This window comes from Doryrhamphus excisus, linkage group LG3 (assembly GCF_037039965.1).
Source record: "Doryrhamphus excisus strain RoL-2023G ecotype Guam linkage group LG3, RoL_Dexc_Guam_v1.1, whole genome shotgun sequence".
Classification (NCBI taxonomy): domain Eukaryota; kingdom Metazoa; phylum Chordata; class Actinopteri; order Syngnathiformes; family Syngnathidae; genus Doryrhamphus; species Doryrhamphus excisus.
In genome coordinates, this window is record NC_136359.1 from 3,818,276 (window position 1) to 3,840,774 (window position 22,499).

Below are 22,499 nucleotides of genomic sequence, written 5' to 3' on the forward strand. Positions count from 1 at the left end.
TTATAATTTTTTTACAATGTCCAATAAAATGTCCAATAAAAAAAAAAAAACATGGACCAAAAGTGGCCCCGGCACTTTGTAAAAAAATTCAATGAAACATGAAAAGTACAAAAAAAAAAAAGAAAACAACTGCAAAAATTGAAGAAGAGCAGTCATTTCATCAGAATAAAGACAAAGTATTACGGGAGTTATAATTTTTAGAAAGTGCCAGAGGCAAAAAAAAAAAGAGGCATTCATGGCCCCTCGGCACTTTGTAAAAATTCAATTAAACATGAAAAAAGTAATTTCATGACAATAAAAAGGAAATATTACAAGAGTTAAGTGTGAATATGAATATAAAAATATAAATAAAAAATAAATAAAAATAAATAAATAAATTTTAAAAAATAAATTTAAAAAATAAAAAATAAAAATAAAATAAAAAAAAAAAAATAATAATAATAATAATAATAAAAAATGAAAAATGAAAAATGAAAAATGAAAAATGAAAAATGAAAAATGAAAAATGAAAAATGAAAAATAAAAAATAAATAAATAAAAAATAAATAAACAAACAAACAAACAAATACATACATAAATAAATAAATATAAAAATTCAATGAAACATGAAAAGTACAAAAAAACAACTCTAAAAATTGAAAAAGAGCAGTAATTTCATCAGAACAAAGAATAAAGAAGTACTACGAGAGTTTAATAATAATAATTTTTAGAAAGTGCCAGGGGCAAAAAAAAAGAGGCATTCATGGCCCCTCTGCACTTTGTAAAAATTAAATTCAACATGAAAAAAGTAATTTCATGACAATAAAAAGGAAATATTACAAGGGTCCATCCCCCTGATTCCGTCCATCTGTATTCATTTCTCACTGGGTGGACACCTCCTTGAGGGGAAAGATTTAGCACGCCCCCCCCCCCCACACTCACGCTGTGATGAAAAATGTATGGTGACGACACGGATGACTGAAGAAGCACTCGCGTTAAGTTGAGCAAAGTATGGCGAGGATTCATACGAATATTGCTCGTGTAAGCACAAACGAGGCGACGACGACGACGACAGTTCGACAAGAGGTAGCATCTTGGTGGTGACTCTAAAAATGTCCAAAGCTAACATAATGGCGCCACAGGGAGGCTTTAACCTAGGAACCTTGGTTTCACGTGTCTAAATTTAATTTAAAAAATTAAATTTAATTAAATTATCCGAGGGCTGCACGCCGGTCGAGTGGTTAGCGCGCAGACCTCACAGCTAAGAGACCAGGGTTCAATTCCACCCTTCACCCTCGGCCATATCTGTGTGGAGTTTGCATGTTCTCCCCGTGCATTGCAAGGTTTCCTCCCACATTCCAAAAACATGCTAGGTTAATTGTTCCAAATTGTCCAAAAATAAAAATAAAAATAAAAATAAAAATAAAAATAAAAATAAAAATAAAAATAAAAATAAAAATAAAAATAAAAATAAAAATAAAAATAAAAATAAAAATAAAAATAAAAATAAAAATAAAAATAAAAATAAAAATAAAAAAATAGCTAACACAAATATATCTACAGTTATGGGAAAATACAGTAAGCGTCCGAATTTGATAAATTCAAAAAAATAAATAAATAATAAATAAATAATATCATAAAAATAAAAATAAAAATAAAATAAAAATAAAAATAAAAATAAAAATAAAAATAAAAATAAAAATAAAAATAAAAATAAAAATAAAAATAAAAATAAAAATAAAAATAAAAATAAATTAAGAAAAAAAGAATGAAAATACAAATAAAAAATAATACAAATAAAAAATAATACAAATAAAAAATAATACAAATAAAAAATAATACATGAAAAAATAAAATAAAAAAATAATTAGAAATTAATTTAAAAAAATAATAAAAAAAATAATAAAAAAAATTCAAAATTCAAAATACAAAATACAAAATACAAAATACAAAATACAAAATACAAAATACAAAATACAAAATACAAAAAAAATAAAATAAAATAAAATAAAATCAAAAAACATAAAAAAATAAAGCCTGCAGAGATGAAAAAGCGGTCCCATCATATGGTTTGAATTAGGGTCAAGTGTTCGTGCTTCATTATAAAGTCTCAACAAAGCAATTGGTGCACACACACACAAAAGTGCATCCACGTCAAGGTGTGTGTTTTCCGTGACAAATGTGTGTTATGATGTGTGTGGCGTGATGAGTTCGTCTGCACATGTCGTTTGGCACGATGTTGCAGTGGTTGTGGTCAGACTGTATGTGTGTGTGTGTGTGTGTGAGTGAGTGTGTCATTGCGGTTTGGAACATTCCCCCCCTCCCCACCGCTGACCCATAAGCTATGAGAAGTTGTGGGCTAATGGGCCCACCCACAATCAGGAAACACACAAATACACAGACACACACACACCTGCATATACAACTCCACGAAGGACTTTTAGGACCACAATGAAAAACGAGTCATAATGTTAATAGGACACAAATGCTAGTGAGTCACATGACCACAGTACTAACATTAACAGCAACATCAGCCTGTTTGCTGTTAGCTGACTTACAGATAGTTAGCAGAGATCCAGACTTTATTTTAAGATGTGTAGTGAAGCCTTTTTTTAATTACATTTTTTTCTCACAATTAAAAAACGTAATTTCATGACAATAAAAAGGAAATATTACAAGAGTTAAGTGTGAATATAAAAAATTAAAAATTAAAAATTAAAAATTAAAAATTAAAAATTAAAAATTAAAAATTAAAAACTAAAAATTAAAAATTAAAAATTAAAAATTAAAAATTAAAAATTAAAAATTAAAAATTAAAAATTAAAAATTAAAAAAATAAATATTAAAAAAGCATAAAGTTGAATAAAGTCCCTTTGGACCCCCCTGCCTTTAAAGTGGAAATATTACAAGAGTTAAGTGTGAATATAAATATAAAAATATAAATTAAAAAAATATAAAAAAAAATACAAAATAAACATTTAAAATAAAAATAAAACAATAAAAAAATAAACTAAAAAAATACAAATAAATAAATAAATAAATAAATAAATATTTAAAAAAAAGCATAAAGTTGAATAAAGTCCTTTTGGACCCCCTGCCTTTAAAGAGGAAATATTACAAGAGTTAAGTGTGAATATAAATATAAAAATATAAAAAAAAAAAAAAAAAAAAATAAACATTTAAAATAAAAATAAAACAATAAAAAAATAAACTAAAAAAATACAAATAAATAAATAAATAAATAAATAAATAAATATTAAAAAAAGCATAAAGTTGAATAAAGTCCCTTTGGACCCCCTGCCTTTAAAGAAGAAATATTACAAGAGTTAAGTGTGAAAATAAATAAACAAACAAACAAACAAATAAATAAATAAATAAATAAATAAATAAATAAATAAATAAATAAATAAATAAATAAATAAATAAATACATATTTAAAAAAGCATAAAGTTGAATAAAGTCCCTTTGGACCCCCCCCCCCCCCCCCCCCGCCTTAAGTTCCTGGCAGTAAAGGTCCTGGAAATGTTGTCTGTATGTCAGTCCAGGTCTATTATATTACCTTAACTCAACTGGAATGATCTGCATTATGAACATCTGGATCTTAGCATTACGAAGCATTCCGAGAATATTTGTCATTTTTTCCTTACTACATGATTTTTCTCACCTGTACTCATAAGCGGGCCCCAGGGAGATACAGCATATTCATGTTAGAACATCATTAAAGTCACTTTAATTTTAGTTTCACATTTGACTCCATGACCGTTTTTCATGGAAGCGGACAGAATGGTCACCTTGACTAAAACCAAAATTTGCTATGGAGATTTCTCTCCGAGTCATCATCGTTTTTTTTCTGAGCAACCGCTTTCTCCTCAGAGCAGAACTTGTGGAAAAGCAATTTCACTGATGTGGACTTTCAAATCTGCACCACTGGTGTCACATGCATCATCGCTAACCACTCCAGCATCCAACCCTGCTAAAGTGCTCACAGCTACGTGGCCTGACCATTATGGGCTTTGACCAAACCGCCCCTCAGGACCCCCATAAACACACACACACACATATACAATTTAATAAGACATTTTTACCCCTCCTCTTCCTCCCTCGCCAAAGTGTCCCGCATCCTAGGAGCTTAGAATGGACTTTGAAACATTTAAGGGCAACAGAAGTCAGCTGCAAAGTCGTCACGCTAGCCCGCAGTCTGGCCAGGACTTAAGTCTGTCTGCCTTTCATGAGGGCGCTAATTCCCCAGGGAGTGTTTAACACCACACACACACACACACACACACACACACACACACACACACACACACACACACACACACCTTTAATGCTTCGGCAGTGTTTGCTGACTTCTTGCAGCCACTGTGGTGCTTTGTTCCCAACTTAGCACGTAAAACTCTTCAACAAGCAGAATTCCCATGCAGTAATTTCCTTTTTTTCAGACACATCCACTACACCAGGGGTCTCGAACTCAATTTGGGCCGCATCAGGTTTTCCCCCAAAAAAACGCATATATTAAAAACAGAAAAATGAATAAACTTTGCTTTGGTTTCGATTTTCTACAATAAAAGCTCTGATAAAACATTGCACTATTCTCAAATATCAATTTTTATTTTTCTGCACAAAATAAGATGAAAAATAAATAAACAAATCAAGAATAAAGAAAATCATTCAATCAGTAATAAATAAATATAATAATAATAATATAATGGCAAATAATAAAAACTTAATAAACCACATATAGTTGGTGGGTAGACAAATTATTTTTTTCATATTAAAATGAACAAAGCATTATTAGAGCCCTGTAGACATGACAAAACACAACTTATAGTCACATTTATACTTTTTTTTATTTACAACATATTGCGCAACTGCAGGGTCTTGAGACACATGCTAACTCGCAAACTAGAGAGCTAGCGACCTAAACGGTAGCCTCCAAGTTATTTCCTTTAAACTTAAAAAGCCAAAAACTTACCACTTCCACACGGATAGGGAGGATAACTATTAACAGTTATTTAACCTTTAACATGAATATTAATCAAACGTAATAATTTTTTCTGGGTACATGATACCATACAGCATCCATATCGAACTTGCGCGGGCCGCACTAACATACTTTCATATCAAGGCGGGGGCCTCAAACTAGTGTCCTGCGGGCCACATTTGGCCCGCGGGCCGCGTGTTTGAGACCTGATGAAAAAAAAAAAAAAAAACAGGAAGTGGACGATGAACGGCTGAAAGTGATTTTCTACGGTGCGTTATACCGAGGGCATTAGAAGAAGACTAATGCCTCTGTGCGATGAACATCAGATGTTAGCGCCAACAAATAAGGACGTTGTTCTCAGGGGATTGAAGGCAAAATTGCGCTTAGGGGTGCGTGTCACCGCCGCGAACATATTCCCACTGAAAATACGAAACAAACAACCCCTGCTGTGTTTCCGCGTCTTTGAGGGTAGTCAAGATAAACACTGAGTTTAATTTGTATTTGTGACACTGTGAAATCAATCCCACACCAAACCCACTCACGGCCGTATCTTTCGCATTACTCGTGAAAACTGTGAAAATCCTGATATTCATCGTAAAAAACTGCAAATCAACACCGAATCATATGACAGCGTGTCCTGTGAGCTAAGCAGTAGAGGTAAATAAAGTACTTGGAAGGACTTGAGTCATAATTTAGATGACTTTGGACTGGACCTCGGTTAGAGTCCGCCCCGGTTAGAGTCTTTTTTGGTTAATGTTGAAATTTTGCCTCAGTTTGCGTACATTCTAGTGTACAGTATTACTCCCTGTAAATACACAATACACAGGACACCCAGTTCGCAAACGAGACCAGATTTCTATGTTAGTTTTAAGAAAAGTACAATGAAAAAATAGCAAACAAATGTTCCTACTTAACCATGTCATCGAAATACTAGCGTCACATTGAAAAAAAAGAATCTCAGACTCTATTCTCGTAACATTACAACTTTTTTCACAATAAACTTTAGCATCTTAAAAATTTTTTCAAATACATTTCTGACTTTATTATCTTAAATTTACGACTTTATTCTCGTAAAATTATGACTTTTTTTCTTGTAAATTTACGTTATTCTCGTAAATTCCGACATTTTTTTTCTTGTAAATGTACGACTTGGTTCTTTTAATATTACAATATTATTCTCATAAATGTACAAATTTATTTTCGGAATATTACAACTTTTTTCTCAAAACATTACAACTTTATTCTCATACATTCTGATACATTCTCGTTTTTTTCCGTAATATAATTTAACATGGTCAAATGGACAACTTTTTTTCTCATAAATTTACAACTTTATTCTGGTAAATTCAACATTTTTTGCCGTAAATTTACGACTTTATTCTCGTAATATTACAACTTTTTTCTCAAAACATTACAACTTTATTCTCATACATTCTGATACATTCTCGTTTTTTCCGTAATATAATTTAACATGGTCAAATGGACAACTTTTTTTCTCGTAAATTTACAACTTTATTTTGTAATGTAATGACTTTTTTCTTGTAAATTTACAACTTTATTCTGGTAAATTCAACATTTTTTGCCGTAAATTTACAACTTTATTCTCGTAAAATGATGACTTTTTTCTTGTAAATTTACGTTATTCTCGTAAATTCCGACATTTTTTTTCTTGTAAATGTACGACTTGGTTCTTTTAATATTACAATATTATTCTCGTAAATGTACAAATTTATTTTTGGAATATTACAACTTTTTTTTCAAAACATTACAACTTTATTCTCATACATTCTGATACATTCTCGTTTTTTCCGTAATATAATTTAACATGGTCAAATGGACAACTTTTTTTCTCGTAAATTTACAACTTTATTTTGTAATGTAATGACTTTTTTCTTGTAAATTTACAACTTTATTCTGGTAAATTCAACATTTTTTGCCGTAAATTTACGACTTTATTCTCGTAAAATGATGACTTTTTTCTTGTAAATTTACGTTATTCTTGTAAATTCCGACATTTTTTTTCTTGTTAATGTACGACTTGGTTCTGTTAATATTACAATATTATTCTCGTAAATGTACAAATTTATTTTCGGAATATTACAACTTTTTTCTCAAAACATTACAACTTTATTCTCATACATTCTGATACATTCTCGTTTTTTCCGTAATATAATTTAACATGGTCAAATGGACAACTTTTTTTCTCGTAAATTTACAACTTTATTTTGTAATGTAATGACTTTTTTCTTGTAAATTTACAACTTTATTCTGGTAAATTCAACATTTTTTGCCGTAAATTTACAACTTTATTCTCGTAAAATGACGACTTTTTTCTTGTAAATGTACGTTATTCTTGTAAATTCCGACATTTTTTTTCTTCTTAATGTACGACTTGGTTCTGTTAATATTACAATATTATTCTCGTAAATGTACAAATTTATTTTCGGAATATTACAACTTTTTTCTCAAAACATTACAACTTTATTCTCATACATTCTGACTTATTTCTTAAATTTATATTTTTATTCTTGTTTTTTCCGTAATATAATTTAACATGGTCAAACGGACAACTTTTTTTCTCGTAAATTTACGACTTTATTTTGTAATGTAATTACTTTTTTCTTGTACGTTTACAACTTTATTCTGGCAAATTCAACATTTTTTGCCGTAAATTTACAGCACAGTTATTAATAAATTTTCAGTCCATCTTATCAAATTAAATGACATTCGGAAGTAGCGTTATTTTTTAGCCCGAATGTTTTTGTGTTTTATTGTGTAAATATTTCAGCACATTCTACATTTTTATGTTCAAAACCTTCAAACCTAGCCCTTGGACCTAATTCATCATTTTACCAAGACATTTTGAATAATGATATACCTACAATTATGTGGGCGAAGTTAATTGTGCAAAGTAATTGATTTTGTGAAAACACCAGTTTTCCCGGTATCTTTTTTTCCCTCGAATAGCTCGTCAACATGATGACCGATTCCAACCCACAAGTGTCTTGCAGTGAGGCAACAGCGCAAACCACTAGACCACTGCTTTGCCCACGTCACAAGGTACTGGACGGCAAATATAGTGTACTCTATTGTGTAGTGCAGGGGTCTCAAACACGCGGCCTGCGGGCCTAGTTTGAGGCCCCGGCCTTGATATGAAATTTTAATGTTAGTGCGGCCCGCGCAAGTTTGATATGGATGCTGTATGGTATCATGTACCCAGAAAAAATTATTACGTTTGATTAATGTTCATGTTAAAGGTTAAATAACTGTTAATAGTTATCCTCCCTATCCGTGTGGAAGTGGTAAGTTTTTGGCTATTTAAGTTTAAAGGAAATAACTTGAAGGCTACCGTTTAGGTCGCTAGCTCTCTAGTTTGCGAGTTAGCATGTGTCTCAAGACCCCGCAGTTGCGCAATATGTTGTAAATAAAAAGAGTATAAATGTGACTATAGTCGTGTTTTGTCATGTCTACAGGGCTCTAATAATGCTTTGTTCATTTTAATCTGAAAAAAAACTATATGTGATTTATTAAGTTTTTATTATTTGCCGTTTTATTATTATTATTATTATATTTCTTTATTACTGATTGATTGATTTTCTTTATTCTTGATTTGTTTATTTATTTTTCATCTTATTTTGTGCAGAAAAATAAAAATTGAGATATTTGAGAAGAGTGGAATGTTTTATCAGACCCTAACCCTAACCCTAACTCCTAACCCCTAACCCACTAACCCTAACCCCTAACCCCTAACCCCTAACCCCTAACCCCTAAACCTAAGCCTAAACCTAAGCCTAACCCTAACCCTAACCCTAACCCTACCCTAACCCCACCCCCAACCCTAACCCTAACCCCCTAACCCTAACCCCCCCAACCCTAAGCCTAACCCTAACCCCTAGCCCTACCCTAACCCCCTAACCCCTAACCCCCCTAACCCTAACCCCTCCAACCCTAAGCCTAAGCCTAACCCTACCCCCTAACCCTAACCCTAACCCCCAACCCCCAACCCTAACCCTAACCCTAACCCTAACCCCTAGCCCTACCCTAACCCTAACCCCTTAACCCCTAACCCTAACCCCCCTAACCCTAACCCCCCCAACCCTAAGCCTAACCCTAACCCTACCCCCTAACCCTAACCCCTAGCACTACCCTAACCCTAACCCCCAACCCCCAACACCCAACACCCAACACCCAACCCCCAACCCCCAACCCCCAACCCCTAACCCTATTTATTAGTTTTTTTACTTAGTCATTGTGAGAGCTAACTCAAACATAACATTCTCGACACGGGAATTGTAGTTTTTCATGATAATATGAAATGGAAGCATTGGAAGCTAACACATTTTTTCCCCATTCCACAGGTGAAGAAGGGTACTGGATGTACAAATTTGGGATCCAGTCACGGATAGCATCGCGAAGCAAGCGGAAAACCAGACCCATTCCAGGTGGGCACAGAAAAGCTTTTCCCGCTGATGTCAAATCTTTTTGTCTGCACGCGGCGAACAACAGACGCCGCATGTGATGTCATCACAAGAAATACGAATACAAATATGCTGTCGGTTCACTTGAAAAAACCAAAAGGGGGACTGTGGCGCTCCATCCAAAAACCGCAAAACACATGTCGTCCCGTACTTCCTCTTTGTAAAAAGCTCAAATCTTCTTCTTCTGCTTTCAATTCTCGCCGCCCAAATGGCTCAATATCCTGTTTGGCTAGGACAGGAAGGGGTCTCTTTGACCTACATGTCGCGCTAATCGCTGCCATCCATTCTTTGACATGTGACCTTCTCCAAACATCCTAATTGGTCGGCGTGATCCCACCTCGTTAAACCTACCGAGGTTCTAATGCGGACTGCGGCATTAGCGCTGGTCTCTATTTACCTCCATATCCCAGCAGATAGAAAGCAGGCCATTACACGCTAAAGCTACGCTAATAGATTTAGCATTGATCTGTAGAGGCTGGAAAGTGGCTCGAAAGGTTCACAAGAAAACAAAAAGCCCGGGAATGACAAAACGCTCCCCGTGCATGTGTGGGTTTTCTCCGGGTACTCCGGTTTCCTCCCACATTCCAAAAACATGCTAGGTTAATTAGCGACTCCAAATTGTCCATAGGTATGAATGTGAGTGTGAATGGTTGTTTGTCTATATGTGCCCTGTGATTGGCTGGTCACCAGTCCAGGGTGTACCCCGCCTCTCGCCTGAAGACAGCTGGGATAGGCTCCAGCACACCGGTGACCCTCATGAGGATTTTGCTTCACACCAAAATAATAATGCTAAATTTTTTGACTCATTGACGCATTTTTATGGTGTTCTATGCACAAATTTGGCTGAACGGTGTTCGAGTGGTTAGTGCATAGACCTCACAGCTCGGAGACCCAAGTTCAATTCCGCTCTCGGCCATCTGTGTGTGGCATGCGTGGGTTTTCTCCGGGTACTCCGGTTTCCTCCCACATTCCAAAAACATGCTAGGTTAATTAGCGACTCCAAATTGTCCATAGGTATGAATGTGAGTGTGAATGGTTGTTTGTCTATATGTGCCCTGTGATTGGCTGGCAACCAGTCCAGGTCCTGAGGTCGTGAGGAAAAAGCGGTATAAAATGAATGAATGAATGAATCTATAGCATCAATGCATTCTCAGTTGTGATTTCACGGCTTTACGATTACTTAAAGGGGTCGGCGGAGTCTCAGTGTCTAAGCCTGTCTGTTGGATTAGCACGAACAGACAAACACACACACACACACACACACACATTCAACGACAATGGAAGCCTCTCAGAAGTCAAACACAATCTGTGGGATTTAGAAGCATTTTATTCCCCATAGGAAATAATGGAAATAGAAATAATCTCCTCCGGTGTCAAACTGTGGTGATGTTTTAAAAGTCCCCCCATGATGCAAAAGTGACTTTTGAATGATGTTCAAACAGGGATATGTGTCCCTAGAGCCTGTGTTTGAACACCAGACGTGTGAAAGATGTATCATTTCCCTCCACTTTGGTGCGCTTTGACTCCAGACACTAGTCATCGACCGATAATATCGCCGTTTTTTGACACACAGCAGGGGACAGCGGCACAGCTGTCCAAAAGGACAAAAAACTGACACGTACCAAAAGCCACCCCCCCCCCCCCCCCCGCATGAACGTTCCTCCTTCTGCAATTCCGTAAACGCGGAAATCATCCAAATCAACTTTGCTCGCAACGTATTTGAAGACTTGATTTTGGTAATGGTAATGGTTTAATTTCATTTGAACATGCATCAGATTACAATTGAATGCATCACATAATCAGTTCCCAGTTCCACATGTCCAAAAGGAGTAGGAAGAAGCAAAGCTTATTAAATCCTACTCCTCCATCTGGTACTTTTACAATCAGTAACTGTTACATTTGTTCACTTCCTGCTTTCCTAATATAGTTGAAGGTTTTTTTTATTTAATATTTTTTTTTAAAATTCTTTTTTTTTTTAATTTATTATTATTTTTATTTTATTTTTGTTAGGTGAGGTCAGCGTGAGGTCAGCTGAGGTGATATGACCATACAATGACATAATCGGTACCATAGTACATTTACAGTACATAGTACATTTATTACCATAGTAATAAATGTGTTATAATTAGGGATGTCCGATAATCATCCGCTCGATATTAGCATAAAAATGTGATATTGGTATCAGATTTTTTTCCCTATCATGAAAAAGGATATATTTAAAATGCCGTATAGAACACATTTATTTTTATTTTTATTTTTATTTTTATTTTTATTTTTATTTTTATTTTTATTTTTATTTTTATTTTTATTTTTATTTTTATTTTTATTTTTATTTTTATTTTTATTTTTATTTTTATTTTTATTTTATGAATGAATACAATTTTTTTTTTAATTTTTATTCATTTATTCATTTCATGAATTAATAAAAATAAAAAAAATTATTCATTCATTTCATGAATTAATAAAAAAATTAATTTTTATTTTACTTTTTATTTTTATTTTTATTCATTCATTCATTTCATGAATGAATAAAACATTTTATTTTTATTTTTATTCATTCATTCATTTCATGAATAAAAATAAAAATAAAAATAAAAATAAAAATAAAAATAAAAATAAAAATAAAAATAAAAATAAAAATAAAAATAAAAATAAAAATAAAAATAAAAATAAAAATAAAAATAAAAATAAAAATAAAAACGCATATGTGTTTTATAAGGCATTTTAAATATATCCATATTTAAAATCCATATAATATATATACATCCATATTTTTATTTTTATTTTTGTCACGTACCACAGTACAAGGTGATATGAGCATCCAATGCCATAATGGGTACCATAGTAACCGTCAATATAGTGATATATATAGCACATCATGACTGGACTAACTTGCGGAATGATTACAGTACAGCATAAACTAGACTAGTTTGCTACGTGAAATATTGTAGGAACCGTAAAACGTAAAAAAAGAATCGTATGAAAATGGAGGCGTACGAAAAACCGAGGTTTGACTGTATTTGCATTTCTCTTAACGGGCAGGTCTTATTTTTTGTCATACAAACTGTGTGCAAATTCTCAATTAATTTGCTTACACAAGTTGTTTCACACACACACACACACACACACACACACATATTTGCATGGCTGCCACCATAAGTTTTATTATCTGCTCATGTTGTGTTTTATTGCTTCTGTTATACCCACATGCACCTGATGACTACGGATACACACTTTCCTGACACACACACATGCACCCTCCGACACACACACACACACACACACTCGAGCACCGCATCAACTCCAGAAGAAGCAAGATAAAATACGAAGACAACAAAGAGAATGCATTTAAACACGGCGCCCTGATCTAAAACATGGCGGCTACTGAACTTGACGCGCCGCATCTTTCCTCGACATAAAAGACTTGAGAGACGCCACCATTTTACTTTCTGTTTCATCCCCGCTAAAAGCGGCCGCTTCAAACGGAATAGCGTGATGAAACAAGGCAGCTCTTGTGTTAGAAAGTTTCACTTCCTGTATTCTGCTTTTTGGATGATGTTGTTCCAGACTGGAACGAGAAAAATAACATATTCAATTGCTACAAAGTCGACTTCAAGGCTTTTTTCTTTTTTTTTTTTTTTTACGTACATGAAATAAGGGTGCTTAGACGGTGATACAGTCATCCCTCGTTTGTTGCAGTTAATTGGTTCCAGATTCACTTCAAGACTGTCACTCCTAGTCTTAGTACAAAAAAATGGTTCCTGTTACAAATAAACCAAATAAACCAAGCATCCACTGAGCAGAGGTCAAGACTCTTTTGAGGACAAAAATGGACGCATTCCGGACAGAGAAGAAGAATGGTTTGAAATCAGAGTAAGGGAAGTCATGTCTGAACTACAACGCCAACGCCAACCACTCCTGTCTGAACCTACCTCCTCCAATAATTAGATTGGATCTTGCACCATTAGCCATGTATACATGGACCCAAATATTCCAATTGCATCGGTTTATTTGCTGAAACGGAAAGAATGTAACCTTTGTATACACCTCATTCCCAAAGAAAAGTGCCAATCCGAAAGAATATATAATGGTATTCCCAGGGGTGGAATATTCATTTCCGCCAATCCGATTGAGGTATCTTGTACCCGCTCAAACGGAAAGTTGTCAGACTGATTTCTTCTTCGTGGTGTTTTTCTTCTTCTGTTGTTTATTGGGCGGCTGGCAAGCAGCTTTTGTGTGCATTAGCGCCATTTGTGGAACAGAATCTAAACCAGGGGTCTCAAACACGCGGCCCGTGGGCCAAATGTGGCCCGCAGGACACTAGTTTGAGGCCCCCGCCTTGATATGAAAGTTTAATGTCAGTGCGGCCCGCGCAAGTTTGATATGGATGCTGTATGGTATCATGTACCCAGAAAAAATTATTACGTTTGATTCATGTTCATGTTAAAGGTTAAATAACTGTTAATAGTTATCCTCCCTATCCGTGTGGAAGTGGTAAGTTTTTGGCTTTTTAAGTTTAAAGGAAATAACTTTATAGATATTATATATAGATATATATTTTCTTTTTTAATAAAACTGGACTTATGAATGGCTTATAGAAGGGTTTAGATCAGGGGTCTCAAACTCAATTTACTTGGGGGCCACGGGAGCTAGGGTCTGGGTGAGACTGGGCCGCATCAGGTTTTCCAAAAAAAAAAAAAGCATTTATTAAAAACAGAAAAATGAATAAACTTTGCTTTGGTTCCAATATTCTACAAGAAAAGCTCTGATAAAACATTCCACTGTTCTCAAATATCTTAATTTTTATTTTTCTGCACAAAATAAGATGAAAAATAAATAAACAAATCAAGAATAAAGAAAATCAATCAATCAGTAATAAATAAATATAATAATAATAATAATAAAAACTTAAGAAACCACATATAGTTGGTGGGTAGACAAATTATTTTTTTCAGATTAAAATGAACAAAGCATTATTAGAGCCCTGTAGACATGACAAAACACGACTATAGTCACATTTATACTCTTTTTATTTACAACATATTGCGCAACTGCAGGGTCTCGAGACACATGCTAACTCGCAAACTAGAGAGCTAGCGACGTAAACGGTAGCCTTCAAGTTATTTCCTTTCAACTTAAATAGCCAAAAACTTACCACTTCCACACGGATAGGGAGGATAACTATTACAGTTATTTAACCTTTAACATGAACATTAATCAAACGTAATAATTTTTTCTGGGTACATGATACCATACAGCATCCATATCAAACTTGCGCGGGCCGCACTAACGTTAAACTTTCATATCAAGGCGGGGGCCTCAAACTAGTGTCCTAGTGGGGCCGCGTGTTTGAGACCCCTGGTCTAAAACAAGCTAAAACACACGAATCGGGGCGGACGCTAACCGTGCTTCCACTGTAATGCCTTATTATGTGATGTCTGATACCCCCCCACCACCACACCTGTCTGGGTCAGTGTTTATTGCCGTGACATTGTGTAATCAAATCCAGTACTAAACACGGCGTGAAGAGAAAGATGCAGCAGCTGGTTAAATATTATCAAATCTGGTGCAGTAAAATCAATTATCGCACCCAGTAACTTTTTTTTTTTTTTTTTTGCCACAGCAGGAACAATAATGTTGCTGTTGGGAAATGGAGCGAGTCACTTCATTAGGTACACCAGCCTGTCCAATCTCAAATAGAAAATTCCTCCGTTCCAACATTAATAACGTCTAATTGTTGCGTCAAATGTTCAACAAGGGAGCGTCTGAGTTCCTTCTGCATGCAACGTTGACATGATGTCTTCATCAAACTTGTTTTCCGGGCCATTGAAGTGATTTATTGTGTTTCATTTTCCTTGTGATATGACACATGGCTTCTTCTCCACACGCACGGCTCTTTGATTGTGTGTTGAGCCGGCTACAGTATTCGCTCTCTCTGCACATCTGCTGTAAATAACGTGTTCAATCGCAACCGCATGTGCGAGCGAACATAGTTGCTCGACGCATTTCGACATCGTATCTTATCGTGGAAGCGCTGCGCTCTTGAAAGCTCTATTCTTGTTAGTTTGTTAGCGGTTTGGCGCTGGCACAATGCTAGAGCCTCCATAGTACAGCAGCGCTGTACCCACGCTGCAAAGACAGCAGGAAACCCTAGGCAAAGATCCTCTATTGAACAGAGCACTTTGCTGTCTTTAAGGACCGGCTGTAAACACACAAGTCAAAGATCCTCTATTGGACAGAGCACTTTGCTGTCTTTAAGGACTGGCTGTAAACACACAAGTCAAAGATCCTCTATGTAAACGCACAAGTCAAAGATCCTCTATTGAACAGAGCACTTTGCTGTCTTTAAGGACCGGCTGTAAACACACAAGTCAAAGATCCTCTATTGGACAGAGCACTTTGCTGTCTTTAAGGACTGGCTGTAAACACACAAGTCAAAGATCCTCTATGTAAACGCACAAGTCAAAGATCCTCTATTGAACAGAGCACTTTGCTGTCTTTAAGGACCGGCTGTAAACACACAAGTCAAAGATCCTCTATTGGACAGAGCACTTTGCCGTCTTTAAGGACCGGCTGTAAACACACAAGTCAAAGATCCTCTATTGAACAGAGCACTTTGCTGTCTTTAAGGACCGGCTGTAAACACACAAGTCAAAGATCCTCTATTGGACAGAGCACTTTGCTGTCTTTAAGGACTGGCTGTAAACACACAAGTCAAAGATCCTCTATGTAAACGCACAAGTCAAAGATCCTCTATTGAACAGAGCACTTTGCTGTCTTTAAGGACCGGCTGTAAACACACAAGTCAAAGATCCTCTATTGGACAGAGCACTTTGCTGTCTTTAAGGACTGGCTGTAAACACAGAAGTCAAAGATCCTCTATGTAAACGCACAAGTCAAAGATCCTCTATTGAACAGAGCACTTTGCTGTCTTTAAGGACCGGCTGTAAACACACAAGTCAAAGATCCTCTATTGGACAGAGCACTTTGCCGTCTTTAAGGACCGGCTGTAAACACACAAGTCAAAGATCCTCTATTGAACAGAGCACTTTGCTGTCTTTAAGGACCGGCTGTAAACACACAAGTCAAAGATCCTCTATTGAACAGAGCACTTTGCTGTCTTTAAGGACTGGCTGTAAACACACAAGTCAAAGATCCTCTATGTAAACGCACAAGTCAAAGATCCTCTATTGAACAGAGCACTTTGCTGTCTTTAAGGACCGGCTGTAAACACACAAGTCAAAGATCCTCTATTGGACAGAGCACTTTGCTGTCTTTAAGGACCGGCTGTAAACACACAAGTCAAAGATCCTCTATTGAACAGAGCACTTTGCTGTCTTTAAGGACCGGCTGTAAACACACAAGTCAAAGATCCTCTATTGGACAGAGCACTTCGCCGTCTTTAAGGACCGGCTGTAAACACACGAGTCAAAGATCCTCTATTGGACAGAGCACTTTGCTGTCTTTAAGGACCGGCTGTAAACACACAAGTCAAAGATCCTCTATTGAACAGAGCACTTTGCTGTCTTTAAGGACCGGCTGTAAACACACAAGTCAAAGATCCTCTATTGAACAGACCACTTTGCTGTCTTTAAGGACCGGCTGTAAACGCGCAAGTCAAAGATCATCTATTGAACAGAGCACTTTGCTGTCTTTACGGACCGGCTGTAAACACACAAGTAAAAGATCCTTTATTGGACAAAGCACTTTGCTGTCTTTAAGGACCGGCTGTAAACGCACGAGTCAAAGATCCTCTATTGAACAGAGCACTTTGCTGTCTTTAAGGACCGGCTGTAAACACACAAGTCAAAGAGCTTCTATTTAACAGCAGCACTCAAAGATCCTCCATATGACAAGACCTGTCTATAAGGACTTACTGAAAAAATGCTAGTCAAAGATCCTCGATATGACAAATGCCTGTCTTTAAGGACCGACTGCAAAAATGCTCGTCAAAGATCCTGTATGTAGTAGGAACATGCTACTGTCTTTATGGACCTACTGCAACAACGCTAGTCAAAGATCCTCAATATGACAAACGTTGTCTTTAAGGACCTACTGTAAGAAAGCTAGTCAAAGATCCTCAATATGACAAACGTTGTCTTTAAGGACCTACTGTAAGAAAGTTAGTCAAAGATCCTCAATATGACAAATGTTGTCTTTAAGGACCTACTGTAAGAAAGCTAGTCAAAGATCCTTAATATGACAAACGCTGTCTTTAAGGACCTACTGCAAGAAAGCTAGTCAAAGATCCTCAATATGACAAACGTTGTCTTCAATGACCTAAGCTAGTCAAAGATCCTTAATATTAAAAACGCTGTCTTTAAGGACCTACTGTAAGAAAGCTAGTCAAAGATCCTCAATATGACAAATGCTGTCTTTAAGGACCTACTGCAAGAAAGCTAGTCAAAGATCCTCAGTATGACAAATGCTGTCTTTAAGGACCTACTGTAAGAAAGCTAGTCAAAGATCCTCAATATGACAAACGTTATCTTTAAGGACCTACTGTAAGAAAGCTAGTCAAAGATCCTCAAAATGACAAACGTTGTCTTTAAGGACCTACTGTAAGAAAGCTAGTCAAAGATCCTCAATATGACAAATGCTGTCTTTAAGGACCTACTGCAAGAAAGCTAGTCAAAGATCCTCAATATGACAAACGTTGTCTTCAATGACCTAAGCTAGTCAAAGATCCTTAATATTAAAAACGCTGTCTTTAAGGACCTACTGTAAGAAAGCTAGTCAAAGATCCTCAAAATGACAAATGCTGTCTTTAAGGACCTACTGTAAGAAAGCTAGTCAAAGATCCTCAATATGACAAATGCTGTCTTTAAGGACCTACTGTAAGAAAGCTAGTCAAAGATCCTCAATATGACAAACGTTGTCTTTAAGGACCTACTGTAAGAAAGCTAGTCAAAGATCCTCAATATGACAGGAGCGCCTTGCTGTTTTTTAGGAATCGGCTTCAAAAATACTGGTCGCTCCCAAGTTATGAGCTGAAGTGTGGGTGGGTGGGGGGGGCATCCCTGGTGTCAAGTAACAAAACGACACGGAGCAGGTCTGCGTCCCGCATCTGGACCTGATCATCTCTGCTCCACATGTTGCCTTTGATAGGTCTGGCCTCACAGCTGGAGCTGATGAAACTGGAGGTTTTTGTGGTCCATGTGTGGGTTTTTTTGTGTGTCTGCATGCATGCATGTGTGTGTGTGATTAGATGTGTTTGGCCACTTTTTTTTATATGTGTACTTGAGCCTCACACTGTGTCACTTCCTCATCGACTTCTTGCAGAACCCAATACCCTACACACACACACACACACACACACACACACACACACACACACATGTTTCCCATTTAGCTTTTAATTTCCCTCCTTCTCCCCCCTCTTCCTTTTTTTGCCTGTTTAAACAGCCGGCAAGCTGCCTGTAAAAAGCCCTGATCTGTTTACATGATAGGCTTGCCCGGCGCTAGGCTGTTTAATGCGCTCTCATAAATTATACAAGAACTCAGCAAAGTGGGAATGAACACCACGTTGCGGGCCAGAAAACCTGTTTCACATAGTCCTGGATCTGGGACCTGCCTCAAAGTGTATCCCGTTTCAAATCCCTGTATGCAAACAGTAAATGAGCCAAATGTAATGGATTGTTTTCATATGATATAAACCACATGTTGTACTTTCTTTATTATTATTATTATTATTATTATTATTATTTGACTTCCTGGAAAAACTGTATGCCTCAAATTACTTAATACAAATAATAATATACGCTTAAAAATATATCCACTATCGGTAATGTCTAATAATTGATTCTCAACGCATCGGTTTTGCTTCGCTCACATGTTACTAGAATGAATTAAAAACATTAAAGACAGCCTTTTAACATGCTTCCCTTGGGGAGGGATGACATGATAATTCAATTAGTTATCACACTGCTCCTAAAGGGCAAAGGAGAAAAAAAAAACACATAAAATATGTGAACAAAAGCAGAGTGTGACATTTAGCTAATGCATTCCAAATGGGAAAAAAATGACCATAATTGAACTGAAACACAGTACACGTATATAATTTGACATGCATTCCATTTCACACTGAGATCAGTCACCTGAGACGACAATTGGGAAATATTATGGACATATTTTCCAATTTAAAAAAATGATAAAAAATTCCGAAATGCTACAGTTAACGCCTCTATTCACTAAACCTCAGAGTCTATTAATAGCAAATAACCCGCTGGGGTCTCTAAATAGTGTTGTGTTAAAAAAAATAAAATTAACAGCTGTGGCTGTAGGCAACCCTCAGATGTTTATATTTACAAGACGCTATTACAACATTGGTTCTGTTGCTGTGTGATGCAACCGCAAACTAATGTCACATTAAGAGCAGTTTTAAGCCATAAAAATGTATGAATGTGAGTGTGAATGGTTGTTTGTCTATATGTGCCCTGTGATTGGCTGACCACCAGTCCAGGGTGTACCCCGCCTCTCGCCCAAAGACAGCTGAGATAGGACCCCCCGCGACCCTCGTGAGGATAAGCGGTAGAAAATGAATAATTAATGAATATTAAGGCCCCACTGCAACAACGCTAGTCAAAGATCCTCAATATTGCAAACGATGTCTTTAAGGACCTACTGTAAGAAAGCTAGTCAAAGATCCTCAATATGACAAACGTTGTCTTCAATGACCTAAGCTAGTCAAAGATCCTTAATATTAAAAACGCTGTCTTTAAGGACCTACTGTAAGAAAGCTAGTCAAAGATCCTCAATATGACAAATGCTGTCTTTAAGGACCTACTGCAAGAAAGCTAGTCAAAGATCCTCAGTAGGACAAACGCTGTCTTTAAGGACCTACTGTAAGAAAGCTAGTCAAAGATCCTCAATATGACAAATGCTGTCTTTAAGGACCTACTGCAAGAAAGCTAGTCAAAGATCCTCAGTAGGACAAACGCTGTCTTTAAGGACCTACTGTAAGAAAGCTAGTCAAAGATCCTCAACATGACAAACGTTGTCTTTAAGGACCTACTGTAAGAAAGCTAGTCAAAGATCCTCAATATGACAAACGCTGTCTTTAAGGACCTACTGCAAGAAAGCTAGTCAAAGATCCTCAGTAGGACAAACGCTGTCTTTAAGGACCTACTGTAAGAAAGCTAGTCAAAGATCCTCAATATGACAAACACTGTCTTTAAGGACCTACTGTAAGAAAGCTAGTCAAAGATCCTCAAAATGACAAACGTTGTCTTTAAGGACCTACTGCAACAACGCTAGTCAAAGATCCTCAATATTGCAAACGGTGTCTTTAAGGACCTACTGTAAGAAAGCTAGTCAAAGATCCTCAATATGACAAACGTTGTCTTTAAGGACCTACTGTAAGAAAGCTAGTCAAAGATCCTCAATATGACAAACATTGTCTTTAAGGACGTACTGTAAGAAAGCTAGTCAAAGACCCTCAATATGACAATCGTTGTCTTTAAGGACCTACTGCAACAACGCTAGTCAAAGATCCTCAATATTGCAAACGGTGTCTTTAAGGACCTACTGTAAGAAAGCTAGTCAAAGATCCTCAATATTGCAAACGTTGTCTTTAAGGACCTACTGTAAGAAAGCTAGTCAAAGACCCTCAATATGACAAACGTTGTCTTTAAGGACCTACTGTAAGAAAGCTAGTCAAAGATCCTCAATATGACAAACGTTGTCTTTAAGGACCTACTGTAAGAAAGCTAGTCAAAGATCCTCAAAATGACAAACGCTGTCTTTAAGGACCTACTGTAAGAAAGCTAGTCAAAGATCCTCAATATGACAAACGTTGTCTTTAAGGACCTACTGTAAGAAAGCTAGTCAAAGATCCTCAATGTGACAAACGCTGTCTTTAAGGACCTACTGTAAGAAAGCTAGTCAAAGATCCTCAAAATGACAAACGTTGTCTTTAAGGACCTACTGCAACAACGCTAGTCAAAGATCCTCAATATTGCAAACGGTGTCTTTAAGGACCTACTGTAAGAAAGCTAGTCAAAGATCCTCAATATGACAAACGTTGTCTTTAAGGACCTACTGTAAGAAAGCTAGTCAAAAATCCTCAATCTGACAAACGCTCTCTGTAAGGCCCCACTGCAACAACGCTAGTCAAAGATCCTCAATGTTGCAAACGGTGTCTTTAAGGACCTACTGTAAGAAAGCTAGTCAAAGATCCTCAATATGACAAACGTTGTCTTTAAGGACCTGCTGTAAGAAAGCTAGTCAAAGATCCTCAATATGACAAACGTTGTCTTTAAGGACCTGCTGTAAGAAAGCTAGTCAAAGATCCTCAATATGACAAACGTTGTCTTTAAGGACCTACTGTAAGAAAGCTAGTCAAAGATCGTCAATATGACAAACGTTGTCTTTAAGGACCTACTGTAAGAAAGCTAGTCAAAGACCCTCAATATGACAAACGTTGTCTTTAAGGACCTGCTGTAAGAAAGCTAGTCAAAGATCCTCAATATTGCAAACGATGTCTTTAAGGACCTACTGTAAGAAAGCTAGTCAAAGATCCTCAATATGACAAACGGTGTCTTTAAGGACCTACTGTAAGAAAGCTAGTCAAAGATCCTCAATATGACAAACGTTGTCTTTAAGGACCTACTGTAAGAAAGCTAGTCAAAGATCCTCAATATGACAAACGTTGTCTTTAAGGACCTGCTGTAAGAAAGCTAGTCAAAGATCGTCAATATGACAAACGTTGTCTTTAAGGACCTACTGTAAGAAAGCTAGTCAAAGATCCTCAAAATGACAAACGTTGTCTTTAAGGACCTACTGTAAGAAAGCTAGTCAAAGATCCTCAATATGACAAACGTTGTCTTTAAGGACCTACTGTAAGAAAGCTAGTCAAAGACCCTCAATATGACAAACGCTCTCTGTAACACCCCACTGCAACAACGCTAGTCAGTCAACGCTTGTTTTGTTTATTTAAATGTGTTTTATGTCGCAGTAAATTGAACCTCTGGTTCTATGGCTCCTGTCACCATGCTCCAACTCCGCAGGCTTTCATGCAACAACGTCTCAAAGAATGTGAGAAATGTTGTCGTGATGAT

General features: G+C 36.3%; 1 protein-coding gene across 1 annotated transcript in view; it reads left to right on the top strand.

The window, feature by feature from the left end:
- The first annotated feature begins 9,315 nt into the window (after positions 1–9,315).
- The window catches only part of LOC131127917 (transducin-like enhancer protein 1), a 55,579-nt gene continuing 42,395 nt past the window's right edge, over positions 9,316–22,499 (top strand). Inside the window, exon 1 of the mRNA XM_078789472.1 lies at positions 9,316–9,405. The gene's annotated coding sequence lies outside the window, so the exon portion shown is untranslated. The remainder of the gene's footprint in view (positions 9,406–22,499) is intronic.